Source organism: Pteropus alecto, unplaced genomic scaffold (genome assembly GCF_000325575.1).
Source record: "Pteropus alecto unplaced genomic scaffold, ASM32557v1 scaffold164, whole genome shotgun sequence".
Lineage (NCBI taxonomy): Eukaryota > Metazoa > Chordata > Mammalia > Chiroptera > Pteropodidae > Pteropus > Pteropus alecto.
Genome location: NW_006439568.1, coordinates 25,230,154 through 25,245,574, shown reverse-complemented (window position 1 = coordinate 25,245,574; position 15,421 = coordinate 25,230,154).

Below are 15,421 nucleotides of genomic sequence, written 5' to 3'. Positions count from 1 at the left end.
GCTAAATAACTGGTCTAAGATTACACAGCTAGTAAATGACAGGCAGTCTGACTTCAGAACCCATGCTCTTAACCATTCCCACACAGACCTGGCCTGTCCCTTGAGTAAAGGTATTTCACCAATAGCCAAGTGGCCTGGATAACATATCCCCCACACTTAACTTCCATGGATGGAGGGCTACCTATAAGAACAGAGAGAACCACACAAGAAGAAGGTAGCAGCATTGTTGACTCCTTGGGTCAGGTGCTGCCAAGAATATAGGTTTTACTGTGCTGAGCTGGCCATGTCAACCAACCAATCAGAGAGGCCAGAGAGATACATTGTTATTGGTGATGCTCACTCTGATGGGAGAGAATTCAAAGCCAGCAAACTACCCTCAAATGCCAATTCTAGACATTATATATGAATAATGGGATTAGTGCTCTTATAAGAAGACACATGAGAGGGCTTGCTTCCCCTTTCCTTACTCTCCTCCATGTGAAGAAACAAGAAAACAGCCATCTACAAACAAGGGAGCCAGTCCTCACAAGACACTGACCTGCTCATGACTTGATCTTGGAACTCTCAGCCTCCTAAACTATGAAAAATATATATTTCCATCCAGTGACCTTTCAAAGATATGTAGCTTGGGTTCAGTTTGTGGACTAGAACATAAACAGCTTGATTATCATAACACAACTCAAACGTTCTATTAGATGTTGCTTTAGAGGGGAGGGGAGAGGAGAAGAGTTCATGCCGCTATAACAATACCAGAGACTATGTGCTTTAAACAACAAATATTTATTTTACACCATTTAGGAGGCTAGGAAGTCCAAGGCACCAACAGGTTGATGTCTCTTAAAGGCCTGAATCCTGGTTTGCAGATAGCCATCTTTTCATATCTTCACATGGTGAAGAGCAGAGAGGAAAAAAACAATTTCTCTCATGTCTCATGGCACTAATTCCATAATCATGGCTTCACCTTTATAACCTAATTACCTTCCAAAGGCCCCATCTCCAAATGATCACATTGGGGATGAATTTTGGGGAAACACAAACATTCAGTCCATAGCATATGCCATTCTATAAGGCTTCACCAGTACCATTAAAAATTACACACACACACACAGAGGTAGGGAGAAAGAGAGAGACAGAGACAGAGAGACAGAGACAGAGAAAGAGAAGAGGAGGGGAGGGGAGGGGAGGGAAGGGAAGAGGAGGGAAGAGGAGGGAAGAGGAGGGAAGAGAGAGAGAGAGAGAAACTGTGAAGGTAAAGGGCTAAACTGAGCTCGGAGGGCTCAGCCTCTGCTGGGCACCTCTACTCAACTTTCATGCAACTAGAAAGTTTAATTAATTCCCCCATTATCCTCAAAAGGCTTATTTAATGTCACTGTGTCACTAGGACAGACAGCTCATCTGTTTTTTCACCAATGTTCCATGCCTATAACATAGAAGTACTCAGCTAGAATAATTAAATTCCATTACTTGGACTATCCCATCCTTCCACGCAATCAAAGTCTGTCTTTATCTTCTTCCTGAAACTTCTATTGTGTTCAAACCTCACATGGTGCCTCTAGATTCTGACTAGGCTAAGCTACCTCTGTTGACTCCCAGCAGAGATGCCACAATTTGTTTCATAGTTGAAAAGAAGTAAACATTCCAGAGTAAGGATAATATTGGATTGAGATTAACTTAATGATTTTCCAAACTAACATAGAGAAAACCAAAAATATTATATCTCTATTTTTGTTTAACTCAGGCACAACTTCTACACTTAAAAAACAGATTTTGCTTTTGTCTGATAAAAAAATTTCTTGAGATAGTTAAACAGCGGCCTTCATCAATCCCTCTACTCTCAAACCCCTATCTTACATCTCTGAACGAAAATCCATAGACTCTTTTCTTCTAGGAATGATGAAGCTATGGAGTTGAGATTATGAATCCAGTCAAGCCCCAAGACAAAGTTCCAAGCTGAAGTATTATGATGCAATGTTGATATTTTACTTTTTAGATTAAGTCATAATTTGAAACACTTGTTCATCGGCAAATCAGTTCCTTACTTTCCCTGATCTCCAGATGACAGACTCAACAGTTAAAAGATTCAAATATAGGTCAGTGGGCTAAGCTATGTTTTTAGGTATCAATACTTGGGTTAGTTAACTAACAAAATCTTAATACCAAAATTTCAATGTGGGTAGGAAAGGAAAGCAATTTGAGGAGAAAAAAGAAAATGAATCATTGTCCAAAGATGACTATTCCTTCTTTTGGCTCACCCATTTGGGCTGCAAACACTTGAGCAAGGTAAAGACATAGGCACTCTCTCTAACGCCAGAGACAAGTTCCAGCCAATGTTTAGCATGTTCCTTGGCTTCTCAATCAATTCCAAGTATGAAGCTCTTGAGAAAAGGCATCTGAATGTGTTGCCTTTATACTAAGTTTTGCTCACCAGGGTAAGTAACAGAGTCTTGCAATTTTCCAATTTAAGGGCATTAAAATTTGACCCTTGCTCTGGAGGGCAATTTAGGACTTATTCTTTCTGCAATGGACAAACGGCTCCCAGATTTCCAAAGAAGGACTATGAAAGCAACTTTTTGGTAGTTGAGTATTTAACCTCATTTAATTGGTGGGAAAGCAGCAATGGCATGCTATACTGGGGTGCTCTGCCAGCAAGTTCAATCCAAAATGTTTTATAGATGACAAACAACACAACACGTATTCTAGGGTGAGAGATTTCTAAGATATACGTTAAGGAAATCGTGCCTTCTGCTAAGATGCATGCTATTAAGAAGCAAAAGAGGGGAAAAGATGAAGAGAAGAACTGAAGATCATTAAATATCTCACTTGTGAAGAGAAGAGAGATAAGGCCATTGGCATCAAGAGAAGCTAGAAGTTTGTTTTTTCATATGGGAAGTACATACTATATCGATGATCCTTAACTAGGAGTACCCAGATGATTCTGATGACATTATTTTGCATACTGAGTCAGAACTGAGTCTGGGTAAGTGCACTGCAGAAAAAGCACCTGGGGTGTTCCAATGTACACCGCTGGTAAAGTAAATTTGTACTGCATACCAATTTTTATTCTTCATTTTCTCCTATTATCACAACTTAATTTTATTCAAATGCCATTAATTTTTTTAATGTTCTGACTATAAAAACAATTCAATGAAAATTTGGAAAATGCGGAAAAGCACACATAAAAAGGCTAAAATTGTCTCTAATTCCATTAGCCTTTTTCAGTCCAGAGAGTCTAAATTTAGTCCCCCTGGATGGATTTCAGAGGGCCCATGGCCGAAACCTCTGAAAATTTGTGGAAAATTACTATTGTCCTTTTTTCTCCAAGCATATATGTGGCTTTTATAGTATTAATCTTATATGTTTTAAAACTGCTTTTTTTCAGTCGACAAGATATTTCCCTTTGAGAATATCACTTTTAAAGTGTAATAATATGCCACCTGCCACCCTCCATTGTTAGTCATATTATCCATGTTTGTTGCTATAAACAATGCTGGAATAAACAACCATGGACACGAATCTCTGCATTTTTGTCTATTTCCTTTTTTTCCCATTATGAGATTCAGAAATTCTGGGTCAAGTGATATGTCCTTTTAGGCTCTTGACATCTATTGTTTTTGAGAAAGATCTTGTCAATCTGCACACCCACCAGGAGCGTATTAAAGTGTGAGTGACTCTGGTTTTTTGTTTGTATGCTTTTAAAATGTATTGTGTGTCTTTGATTTCTTTTCAGGTTCCTTTTATCAGTAAAGTTATTTTAGAAGATGACAGCCTCATAAAAGGCCCAAGTGTCCTAAAAACTACCTGAAGAAGAACAACAGAAGAACTTGCGCTCCCGAGTTCCTTTAACAGCTTTCTTCAGGCCTCTGCCCAGGCATCTCTTCCTCCAGGATGACGCCCCTGAGCATCAGTTCCTTCCAGCAGTGGAGTATGTTAGTGTGTCCACATCATAGCTCCGGCATCTGGGCATACTCCCGGCAGATCAAGAGAGGGACTCTCCACAGTGCTAGTCCTGGAGGAAGGCAAAACCCTGCCTCTTGTTACCAAGGCTTCAGGCTTGTATGCCTTCTCCTGGCAGTCAGCATGGGGTGCCTGAGCCAGGCTCCGCCAGCTGGATGTTCTGACTCAAGATTTTATCTTGTGGGAACAACACAGATGAAGGGATAGCTGAGAAATTCCTTAGAGCAGCAGCAGGGTCCAGCAGCTGCAGTGGCCAATGCAGTGTTTAGCCTGCTCCTGGGGCAGGACCATATATGTGTACTTGAGTCCATCCACCCTCTTCTGGATTCTTCTCTCTTGCCTTTTGTAGTAGACTGACTATCAGCCTACCATTCCAAAGATGTCCTCATTTTAATCCTTGGAACCTGTGAATATGCTACTTTACATGGCAAAAGGAGTTTTGCAGATATAACAGTTAAGAATCTTTAGATGAGGAGATTATCTTGGATTATCTAGGCAGACCAGATGTAATTATAAGGGTTCTTATAAGAGAGAAGTTAAGAAGTTCAAACAGAGGAGAAGACCATGTCCTGATAGTAGCAGAGGTTAGAGTGATGTATCCACAAGCCAGGCAATGCTGGCAGCCTCTATAAGATGGAAGAGTAAAGGAACAGATTCTCCCTCAGAGCCTTCAGAAGGAAGTAGCTGTGAGGACACCCTGATTTTAGCTTCACGAGACTTATTATGGATTTCTGACCTCAAGAACTATAAGATAATACATATGTATTGCTTTAGGTTAAGCGTGTGTTAATGTTACAGCAGTGACAGGAAGCTAACACAACTTCCATTGATTCCATGATAGTCTCCCAATACAAATGTCTGCTTCATCTAGTCATAATCCATTTCCGTTGCTTATCAGCAACTGAACATTACCCACCTCCAGCCCTGGCCTCTGTGTTGGTTGGTCCTGTCCTCCATGTTCCCACCCCACCTCCTGCTTTCCATGAAGAAGCCCTGCTACCCTGAGTTGTGACTCTACTTACCGGGCTATCTCCCCAGACTGCAAACTCAACAAGCACAAGGACTGAATGAGACTCATCTTTGGACCCTAGCATCTAGCACAGTGAATGAACAAATATTAGTTGAAAATAAAACTATTTGTACACACATGTGCAAAAAAGGTAGAAATGCCTTTAAAAAAAAAAACACCACCTTTTGAATAGATGGAGAAACAAACATATTAGGCTCCTTTTCTTTAGACAATGAAAAAATTTTAAAAATAGTATACTTATCTACCTAAATGAAAAATTCTGTTCTGATTTATGACAGGATTTTTAAAAGCTGACTTTTACGTGAATATAAAATATTAAACACGCAATATGTTAGCTAAATCGCTTGGACAGAACTGAAAGTAGAGCAAATGCAATCAATTTATAATATTATTAAAACCTAAGGGGAAATGAAATGTCCGTTTCAGTAACGCTGGGTGTGTCTATGTTTCTCACACTTCAGTGTTATTGTAGGACACTCCAGTGGCTGGTTGCAAAATCTTGATGGTCTGCTAAACCTGGCTTTATCCAAGCTGGTGTGGAACACACATCTGAGACAGTTGGATTTAAGAGACCTCTCTCCCTTGCAGGGCAGGGAGTTTTAAAGGATTTTTTACCCTCCCCACCAACCATGTTCCCTGTCTAAATTCTTTAAGCCTTTGGACTCTGTCCTACAAAAATGCAAAAGCACAAGTGCACAAGGATTTTCACTGCAGCTCTATTTGTTATAACATTTCATTGGAAGCAACCCAAATGTCAATCAACAGGAAAGTGGTTGAATGAAATTATGGGACATCCATAATCTGGAGGGTTATGCTTTCCTTAAAAAGAATGAGAGAGTTTTATACATACTGCTTGCTTTAATATCATAGTTCACTGCTCTGTTTGAAACCCTCCCAGGCTTCCACTTGCATTTATGTAAAATTTAAGCTCCTTCCACTGGCCTAACATGTCCTCCACTGGGTGTTGCGCCTGCCTTTCCAGCCCAGGGTTTGCACTCTGCCCTCCTCTGTTCAACATCAAAAAAGTGACTAATCATACCTGCCTTAGAGAATTTTTTTTTAAAGAAATAATGAGACCACGAATGGCATGTAGTGAACACTAATAGTATTAGCTATTATTAATTAACAAATGATTGGTTGAAGCTTTAGAAATTCAAAGAAAACAGAAATGTCAAGTGTCTGGGGATTAGAGAGAGCTTCTCTGAGTAGGTAGGATTTCACTTTTGTCTAAAATAAAGCTAGAACTTGGGCAAGCAGAGAGAATGGTGAGGGTTGTGAGTGTCACCCCAAGAGACAGGGAACAGGAGGGACAAACTTTAGAGGTAAAATTTTGCAGTGTATTTGGGGAAGAGGGAGTTAAACAGGAGAAAAGAGCTTGCCCGGAACGACAGCACAGCGATGTCAGGATGGACGAACCTTCTGTTTTTTGTCATATAGCATCTTTTTGGCACTGGCATGTCCCTGATTTAAATTGTGTAGAAGAATAAGTCTCTGATTGGAAGCAGATCCAAGCAGAGAGATAGGAGTGGTAGGAGATGGGCTGTGGAAGGCCATTCTCTCCAACACGAACTAGTGTGGTCTCTGGGAGGCTGACTCCGGGCCATGAGTTGGCCAACCTCAAAGAAGTAAGCTTGTAAGGTTTCCTGAGGAGAGACCACAAATCAGCTCCAAAGGGTATCACTTGAAACTCTCATGGGAAAACTAACTATTCTAGAGGGCAGCTCACATCTCTCTGAGTCAGAGTCCTGGTAGGACCCAATCAGACACCTGAGAAATGTCCAGTGAAGAAGCAGTTAACAGAAGACAGGCAGGGTTAAGGGGAACCAACAGGGGTGGGCATGGAGAGAGAGATGTAGGAACCTTGAGAGGGGGTGCCTTATAGAAGAGTGGCCTTCAGCAGAGGAACTTAACCACGTCCAACCCATGGGCCAACAGGGAATGGGCTGGGGAATAAATACCACCATCTCTCTCTTCTTGTCTGCCCTCTCCTGCAAGTGATTTCTCATGGGCCAAGCCCAAGCCAGAAGCCAGAGGGCAAGGGTGTCTATTGATGCAGTTCACACAGGTCAGCCCCTAGGGGTGCAGAGCAGGGTGAGCTGAAGAGAGAAGTTCTGGAATTCCAGCAGCATAAACACTTACAGAACGACAAGTCCACAGAAGTGCTGATTAAGGGCCTGCATCCACCTTAAGCAGTCCCCCCAGTGGATCACCTCTGTGCTTCCCTCTCCACCCCCTACCTCCAACCCCCAGCACATGCCATTGATCATCCAGCCTTGCCAATTGGACCTTCTAGTATCTCTCAAAAATTTACTCTGCCCACACCATATACCTAAATTCCATAAGGATTAAAGATTTATGGTTTTATTTCTTATAGCTAAAAGTATTGGATGGAAACCTCGCTGGATATTTACATAACCTTGGACTAAACGAAGGACTTCTCAAAGCATGACCTTAAATGTAAAACCACAGAGAAGACTGATAGATTGTACCACATAAAAACTGGAAACTTCCATTTGACAAAAACCACCATGAACAAAGTTGAAAACCCACCAAAAAATAAGCAAATTTCAAACAATGAAATAAGAAAATGTCATTTCAGCAACTTTAAGTAAAAGAAGTACTGTCTAAATATATAAAGGTCTCATACAAATAGATAAGAACTGACCCATATTTGGGGTGGGAGGCCTAAAAAGAAAACTAAACAAAGAAAAAGCTATGAAAATAAAAAATAGACACATAGGCAAAGGACATGAACAAGGTTGATTAAGGAGGAAAAACAACTTGATAACAGCATATGGAAAAATGTTTAACACTCAATCCAAGAAATGCAAATTTAAACAAAAAACTCTCCAACCAAATTCACAAAGATTGTTCTTAATGAGAGCACTCAGTGCAGGCAGGGGTGCAATGAAAAAGGCCCTCACAAATTGCTTAGAAGAGTACAAATTATTACAAAATTTTGAAAAACAAATTGGCAGTTTACTGAGAAACTGTAAAATTCAACCCCTTAAACCAAATTGAAAATTCTAGGAATTTTCACTTCCCAGAATCTATCCAAACACTTTCCTGCTCACAAAGTCCAAACATCTCAATATTGAGAGTTTCATCTCCCATATCTTCCAGATGACGTTTGCCACTCCACCAGTTTGAAACTGTCTGTTCTTCCCTAGGCGTACGCCTGCACTCCATGTCTCTGAGCATTTCCTGTTTATTTTCCTCCTCTTGTAAAGCCCTTCACCACCTTTTTGGTTTGGCTGGCTTAGTTTACCCTTGTAGAATCAGCTAAGTTCCAGAGAGTCTTCTCTTATCACCCTCCAGGTTGAGTTAGTTTCCCTTCTCCATGTTTCTGTAACACCCAGTGCATATTTTTTACAGATAATTTACACATTTATTTGCATATATATTTATATATATACCTATTTACTTATCTGTTTCCACCTTCTTGGTTTCTCTTTTTATATCCCCTATACTGGTGGTTTTTAACTGGGGGCAATTCTGTCCCCCAGGGGGCGTTTGGCAATGTCTGGAGACATTTTTGGTTGTCACAATTTGGGGGAAACCAGAGATACTGTTAAACATCCTATAATGTACAGGAAAGCCCCCACAACAAAGAATTAGCCAGCCCCAGATGTCAATAGTGCCAATGATGAGAAACTCTGTTCTACCCCGGCTTCCGCCTAGCATGGCACATAAAAACTTATACAAAAAACAATTTTTAATCTATGAACAACCTTTTTAAGCTCTATTTTTTCTTCCATACAGTGGGTGTAATAATTTCTATAGCAGAAGTTTGTAGGGAGGATTGAAAGAGATATCATATGAACAATGCCTGGTACAAAGCTGGTATTCTATCGGTATTAGTTCATCTTAACAATAAAGTGCATAAATTAAATTACAAATCCAGAATGTTTTGGTGTTGAATCTTAAAGATTTTGTAGTCAAACCCCTTAATTTTATAACTGAGGAACCCCAATCGATAAAGGCTAATGACTTGCCTAAATCATTGGCATCACATCTGAGTTTCTAGTTTAGTGGCAATCCATATTTTAAATGCATGCATGAGAAAAGAATTATAAACTGATACTTTTTGAAATGAATAATTATTTTTTGGGGGGGGGAGCTGGCTAGTAAATACTATTTTCATATTGATGTATAAAATTTTCTTTAAAATAGTTAGAATTCTAACAGAATAATGATTCAGTTGAATAATGTTACCAGAATTTTCACAGGGACTTATTTTGAAATTATATTTTTGCCATTTATGCAAAAATAGGTGAAAGTATTAAAAGTTAAACAAATTATACATTTTTTTTCACCTGTAGGAGAGAGAGTCAGAATCTGGAATAACAACTTAAATAGTTTGTCATATACGCAAGTCCCTCAAACATAACAGGCTTTCTAAAATCTATGCTAAAAATTTACCTTAGAATAAATCAGTCCATCTTCTATGCTCAATTGCTAATAGATACAATGAAATTTCTTAACAAAATATAATTCAGAGGCACCATCTGATCTGAGATCTCAAATTCTAACATGTTATGGCTTTTAATATGAACACCAGTGTAACCAGAATTTAAACAAATTATGGCAAATAAATTAAAACATTTATATTTTAACATCTATAGACTTTATTAGGTGTTCCTTATACAGTCATCTGGTATGTTTAAAGAGTGAGCAATCATATAAAAGGAAATATGGTCATAACTGATTGAAGTAATAAAATCCTGAAACTAAATAACATCTCATAATTCATTGCACAGCATATATTAAATTTCATTACATCAGTATATAGCTTAGTAGTAAATTCTCCTGATGGCCATAAACCTCTAAGGTGTTGTCATCCTGAAAAATGAAGGGGAGGGAGATGGTGGGGGTACTGAATGGGTAAATGTTCAATAGTACTGTGTGGAGTACCTTTAAGTTGTAAAGTTGTACTGCATTGCCACCTAGTGGCAGAATTTTGTACCTTATTCTAATAAAGACTTTTTTATTTCTAGTTATGTTTCATTCATCCTTTAACTATATTCATCTCTGATACTGTAGTTCCTAAAATTCATGTCACCCAAATGGGTAAACCCATTCATTTGCACTTCATCCACCAGGCTGTCAAGTATTTGATTAGTATAGTTTTTATGTTTACCTAGCTTTTAAATTCTAAATACTTTATATTCAAAGCCATACACAGCTCTATGTTAACAAACACATCCTGTTTATGAATACAGAAGGATTATTATGGCTAAGGAAACTTTGGGCTTTGGTCCAGTTTTTCTTATTACTGAATCTGTTAGCAAGTCACAGTAGTGCTCACCGTGTGCCAGGAACTATTCTATGTGCTTGACATGTAATACAGTCAGTTATTTTCAAAAGAACCCCATCTTAGAGCTGAGGAAACTGAGGCATGAAGAAGCTAAACCATATTCCTAAAGTTACCCAATAAGTGAATGGATTCCTATCTCTGAATCACTCTATTATTCTGTCTACAGGATGATGAGCCAAATGGGTTATATGAATATAACACGAATCAGCAATGTCTGAGATATTCAGATTTATTTGAAAAGGTCTAAGAAAGGAAAGAAAGTGGAGCACCAAAACACTGGGTGGTGCTTGACTGTCTGAAAATTTATCTCAGTTACCGAGTTAAGTCTAACAGAGAAGCATCTTGATGCACGTATTTCCTAGTCAATTGACCCTTATGCAAACAGTCCTTCATTAAAATGTCCCTTAACATTAGCATCTACCAACATGTTTATCAGTTTCTCTGTGATTTGCAATACTGCTCTAACAATAAAATTCTAATTGTTTATGAAGTCAAATCACAAATCTTACAAAATATTAAGCATGTCAAAGAACTGCTTTTACCACAACTAAAAACTTTATCAAATGAAGATCTAGGCAACTTGGACCAGACCAAAAGAAAATCGACATGAGTGGTTTCAGAATAGGTGTTGCAAAAAATCTGGATATGAGAGTAGAGAGGCTCTTAGGAAATTTAACAAAGCTAATATATTAGCAAAAGTTTAAGACAACGTCTATGTCGCAAAAGTCAAACATAAATGTCAACAACATATTTCATTTTGTGAAAAAATACATACGTACAAAATGTACACATGTACTTTTTACTGACTTTTGGAATTTTAACTATAACACAAAATTTGTTTTTTCCAACTGTTGTTTTGTTCTTTGAAGGAACTGTGTAGGCTGCAGGTTCCACACAGTTCCTTCCCCACTCATTGTGGTTCCAGGCTCTTGAGTCCACAGGAAAAAAAAAAAAAAGGCATTTTAGAGTTTAGGGGTGGGAATGATGACATTATTGAATGATTTTAATTTATATTGGAAAAAATTAGCCTATAACCTTAAAACTTTTAACTATTTTTAGCATCCAACCCTTAACAATATACTTTATAACAATCATATCCAAAGTAGAAAAGTCATTAGGATATGGGGAGAAAGTATAACTTGTCTTTATATTTGTCTATTTTTCTAATGTCTATTTTTTGTTTTCTAATACACATGAGCATATGTATATATATTATATATTTATATATAACATACAGACCCATATTGGGACCGTATATATAATTTTGAAAAGATTTGATGTGAAATTAATTCTATTTGGAGAGCAGTGGTTGGAAAGGGCTGTTTCCGGTCTTAGATGAGGTGAATCCTTTCTCCTTTCAAATAACTTTTGACGTCTGAGAGCCAGTCTGTTTGCTTCAGATAAAATGAAGTCACTGGTGCTTGTTTCTTGCCCCATTCCATTCCTACAAGTTAGGCTAATTATCTTACTAATATACAAAGGCAATATAAAGGTGTGTCTTCCACTTGGAAGAATGTTATACCCTCTAGTAAATTAGGAAGTTATCTAACCAGTGAAAAAAACTAATTTTAAGTGGCTTCTCTAAGCTTCAGGAGGCACTTAAAACAGTAACTGGAAAGAAATTGACAGATAAGTAAATTAAGCAGTTATTAAGACTAAAGTTTAGGACTCACTTCTGGTGAAGATGACAAAGTAGGTAAATGTTGTATTCACCTCCTTGCAAGACCACATCAAAATTACAACTGAACTATAGAACGACCACCTGAAGACTCACTGAACAGAACTCCTATAACTAAGGACATAAAGAAGCCATGTGGAGACTGATAGGAGGGACAAAGACATGAAATAGGCTGTCCCACAACCATGTGGTGGCTAAGATTCCAAAAGGATGTCTTGGCTGCAGAGAGGCCCCCTGAGGAGTGAGGGTTTCGAGCCCCACATTAGGCTCCCCATCCTAAACCATCAGTGCTGGGAAAAGGAGTTCCCACATCTGGCTGTAAAATTCAGCAAGTCTGTCTGGGTGAAACGAAGGGCTTCTAGAGTCCTAGGCAATCCTCTTAAAGGATCCGCTTATGAACTTACACATGACATTCACTTGCTTTGAATTTTAGCACTGTGGCAGAAGCTCTACAAGCACAATGGACAGGGGAAGAACTGAATTGTCTGGCTTCAGGGCAACAGCTGGAGGGGCAGCTCAGATCCAGATAGAAGTGCTGGCAAGTACCACTGTTCCTTTGTTGAGTTCTCCTCTCACAGAGAGGAAAGTACAGGCTGGCACCAAATCTGAGTCTCCATCAAATAGACTAACATTGCTTGCCCCATCCTGCTGATTCCGAGAACCCACCCCCCTTCAATTTGCACACAAACCCAGACTTTCAGCAGCTGTTCTTCAGAAGCAGCTGGCTTCAGCAAAAGCTGTGGACTTTCTTAAAAATCTCTGCAACATCTGCAAAACTCCAAAAAAGGAGCGGCGTGCCCCCTACTTCTTGCTAAGCGACCCCCAGCCTGGCACTAGTGGTATCTGGCCTCAGTTGGCAGCACTGCCTCTCCCAGGCACCCCCAAGCCCAGCACAGGCAGCTACCAACCACAGAATACTTTATATATCCTACAAGGTGGCCCTGTGCAGAGCACAGGCAGCGGCTGAATTGGGTGTGCACCAGAGCCTCCCCCAAGAGGCCCCAGAACCAACACATCCAATGGTTGGCTTCGGACCACACCAGAGAATCACCTAATTAATTCCACAAATGACCACCCAAAAGATAGACTCATCAGGCACCAGAGCCCTGCTACAGTGAATCCTACTCCATAGGGTTAGCCCCCATACAACAGCTCATCCATAGTAATTGCGGCCAATCCTTACAGCTAGTCAGTATAAGGATCAATCCCACCCACTGGCACACTAACACCAATGAAGGCTCATCAACAATAGGAGGGCACACACAATCCACACAAGGGACACCCATGGAGCACCTGGCTTGGGTGACCAGGGAGAGTGTGCCACTGGGATGCACAAGACACCTACTAAATAAGGTCACCCTCCCAAGACTGGGAGACATAGCAGATTTACCTAATAAATAGAAATACAGGGAAGCACCCAGAATGAAGGGACAAAGAAACATATACCAAATGAAAGAACAGGGCAAAACTCCAGAAAAAAAAAACTAAACAAAATAGAGATAATCAATCTACCAGATGCCGAGTGCAAAACACTGGTTACAAGGGTGCTTGATGAACTTAGAAGAATAGATAAACTGAGAAATTATACAAATAGAAAACATAAAAAAGGACCAGTAGGAAATGAAGAATAAAATAACTGAAATCGATACATTAAATGAAATCAACAGATTAGATCACAGAGAACATCAAATTAGTGATTTGAAAGACAAGGTAGCAGAAAATGCCCAATTGGAACAACAACAAAAAAATTAAAACGTGAGGATGGTTTAAGAGACTTCTGGGACAACATCAAGAGTAACAACATTCATATCATAGGTGCACCAGAGGGAGGAGAGCAAGGGATTGAAAACCTATCTGAAGAAATAATGGCGGAAAACTTTACTAACCTAGCAAAGGAAACAGACATACAAATCCAGGAAGCAGAGTCTGAAACAAGATGAAACCAAAGAGACCAACACCAATACAGATCATAATTAAAATGATAAAGGTTAAAGACAAAGAGAGAATCTTAAAAGCAGCAAGATAAAGGCAGTTACTTACGTACAAGACTGTCATCTATAACAGGAGGGCACACATAACCTTCCTTCCCATATGACTGTAGGCTGATTTCTCAAGAGAAACTTTGCAGGCCAGAAGGGATTGGCACGAAATATTCAAAGTAATGAAAAGCAAGGACTTATAACCAAGATTATAAGTCCTGGCTAGCAAAGCTATCAATTAGAATCAAAGGACAGATAAAGAGCTTCACAGAGAAGAAAAGCTAAAGGAGTTCATCACCATTAAATCCGAAATGTTAAACGGACTTCATTAAAAAGCGGTTGTGGGGGGGCGGGGGAGGGGAACTTGAAGAAATGGATAAATTCCTAGAAACATATGGTCTTCCAAGACTGTATCAAGGAGAAACAGGAAACCTGAACAAACTGATAACTACTAACAAAATGGAATCTATTAACAAAAAAACTCCTGACAAAAGTCCTAGACCAGATGGTTTCAAAGGTGAATTTTACCAAACATTCAAAAAAGAATTAACACCTATCCTTCTCAAACCATTCCAAAAAATTGAAGAGGAAAGTCTCCCAAGCTCATTTTACAAGGCCAGCATTACCCTGTTTCCAAAACCAGACAAAGACATTACAAAAAAAGAAAATTATATGCCAGTGTCTCTAATAAACATAGATGCAAAAATCTTCAACAAAATATTAGCAAACCGAATTCACCAATACTTTAAAAAGATCACATACCATGATCGAGATTTATTCCTGGGAGCAAGTCTGGTTCAATATTTGCAAGTCAATAAATGTGATACATTACATAAACAAAATGAAGGCTAAAAATAATGATCATACCAAGAGATGAGGAAGAGTTTGACAAAATGCAGCATCCATTTATGATAAAAACTCCCAGCAAACTGGAAACAGAGGGAATATACCTCAACATAATAGAAGCCATATAAGACAAACACACAGCTAATATCATACTCAATGGTGAAAACCTAAGTGTTTTCCTTAGATCAGGAACAAGGCAAGGATGTCCGCTTTCACCACTTTTATCCAACATAGTATTGGAAGTCCTAGCTACAGTAATTGGACCAAAAAAAAAACAAAAAAAAAACCCGAAAGGCTCTCAAATTGGAAAGGAAAAAGTAAAATTGTTATTATTTGCTGATATCATATATAGAGAACCCTAAAAATTCCATCATAAGCTATTAAAACTAATTTGAATTCAGTAAAGTGGCAAGATACAAAATTAATATTCAGAAATCAGTTACATTAATATACACCGATAATGAACTATCAGAAAGAGAAGAAAACAATCCTATTTACAACTGTATCAAAAAGAATACCTAGGAATAAATTTAATCAAAATGGTAAAAAAACTATACTTGGAAAATTTTAAGATATTGAAGAAAGAAACTGAAGAAGATACAAATCAACAGAAGCAT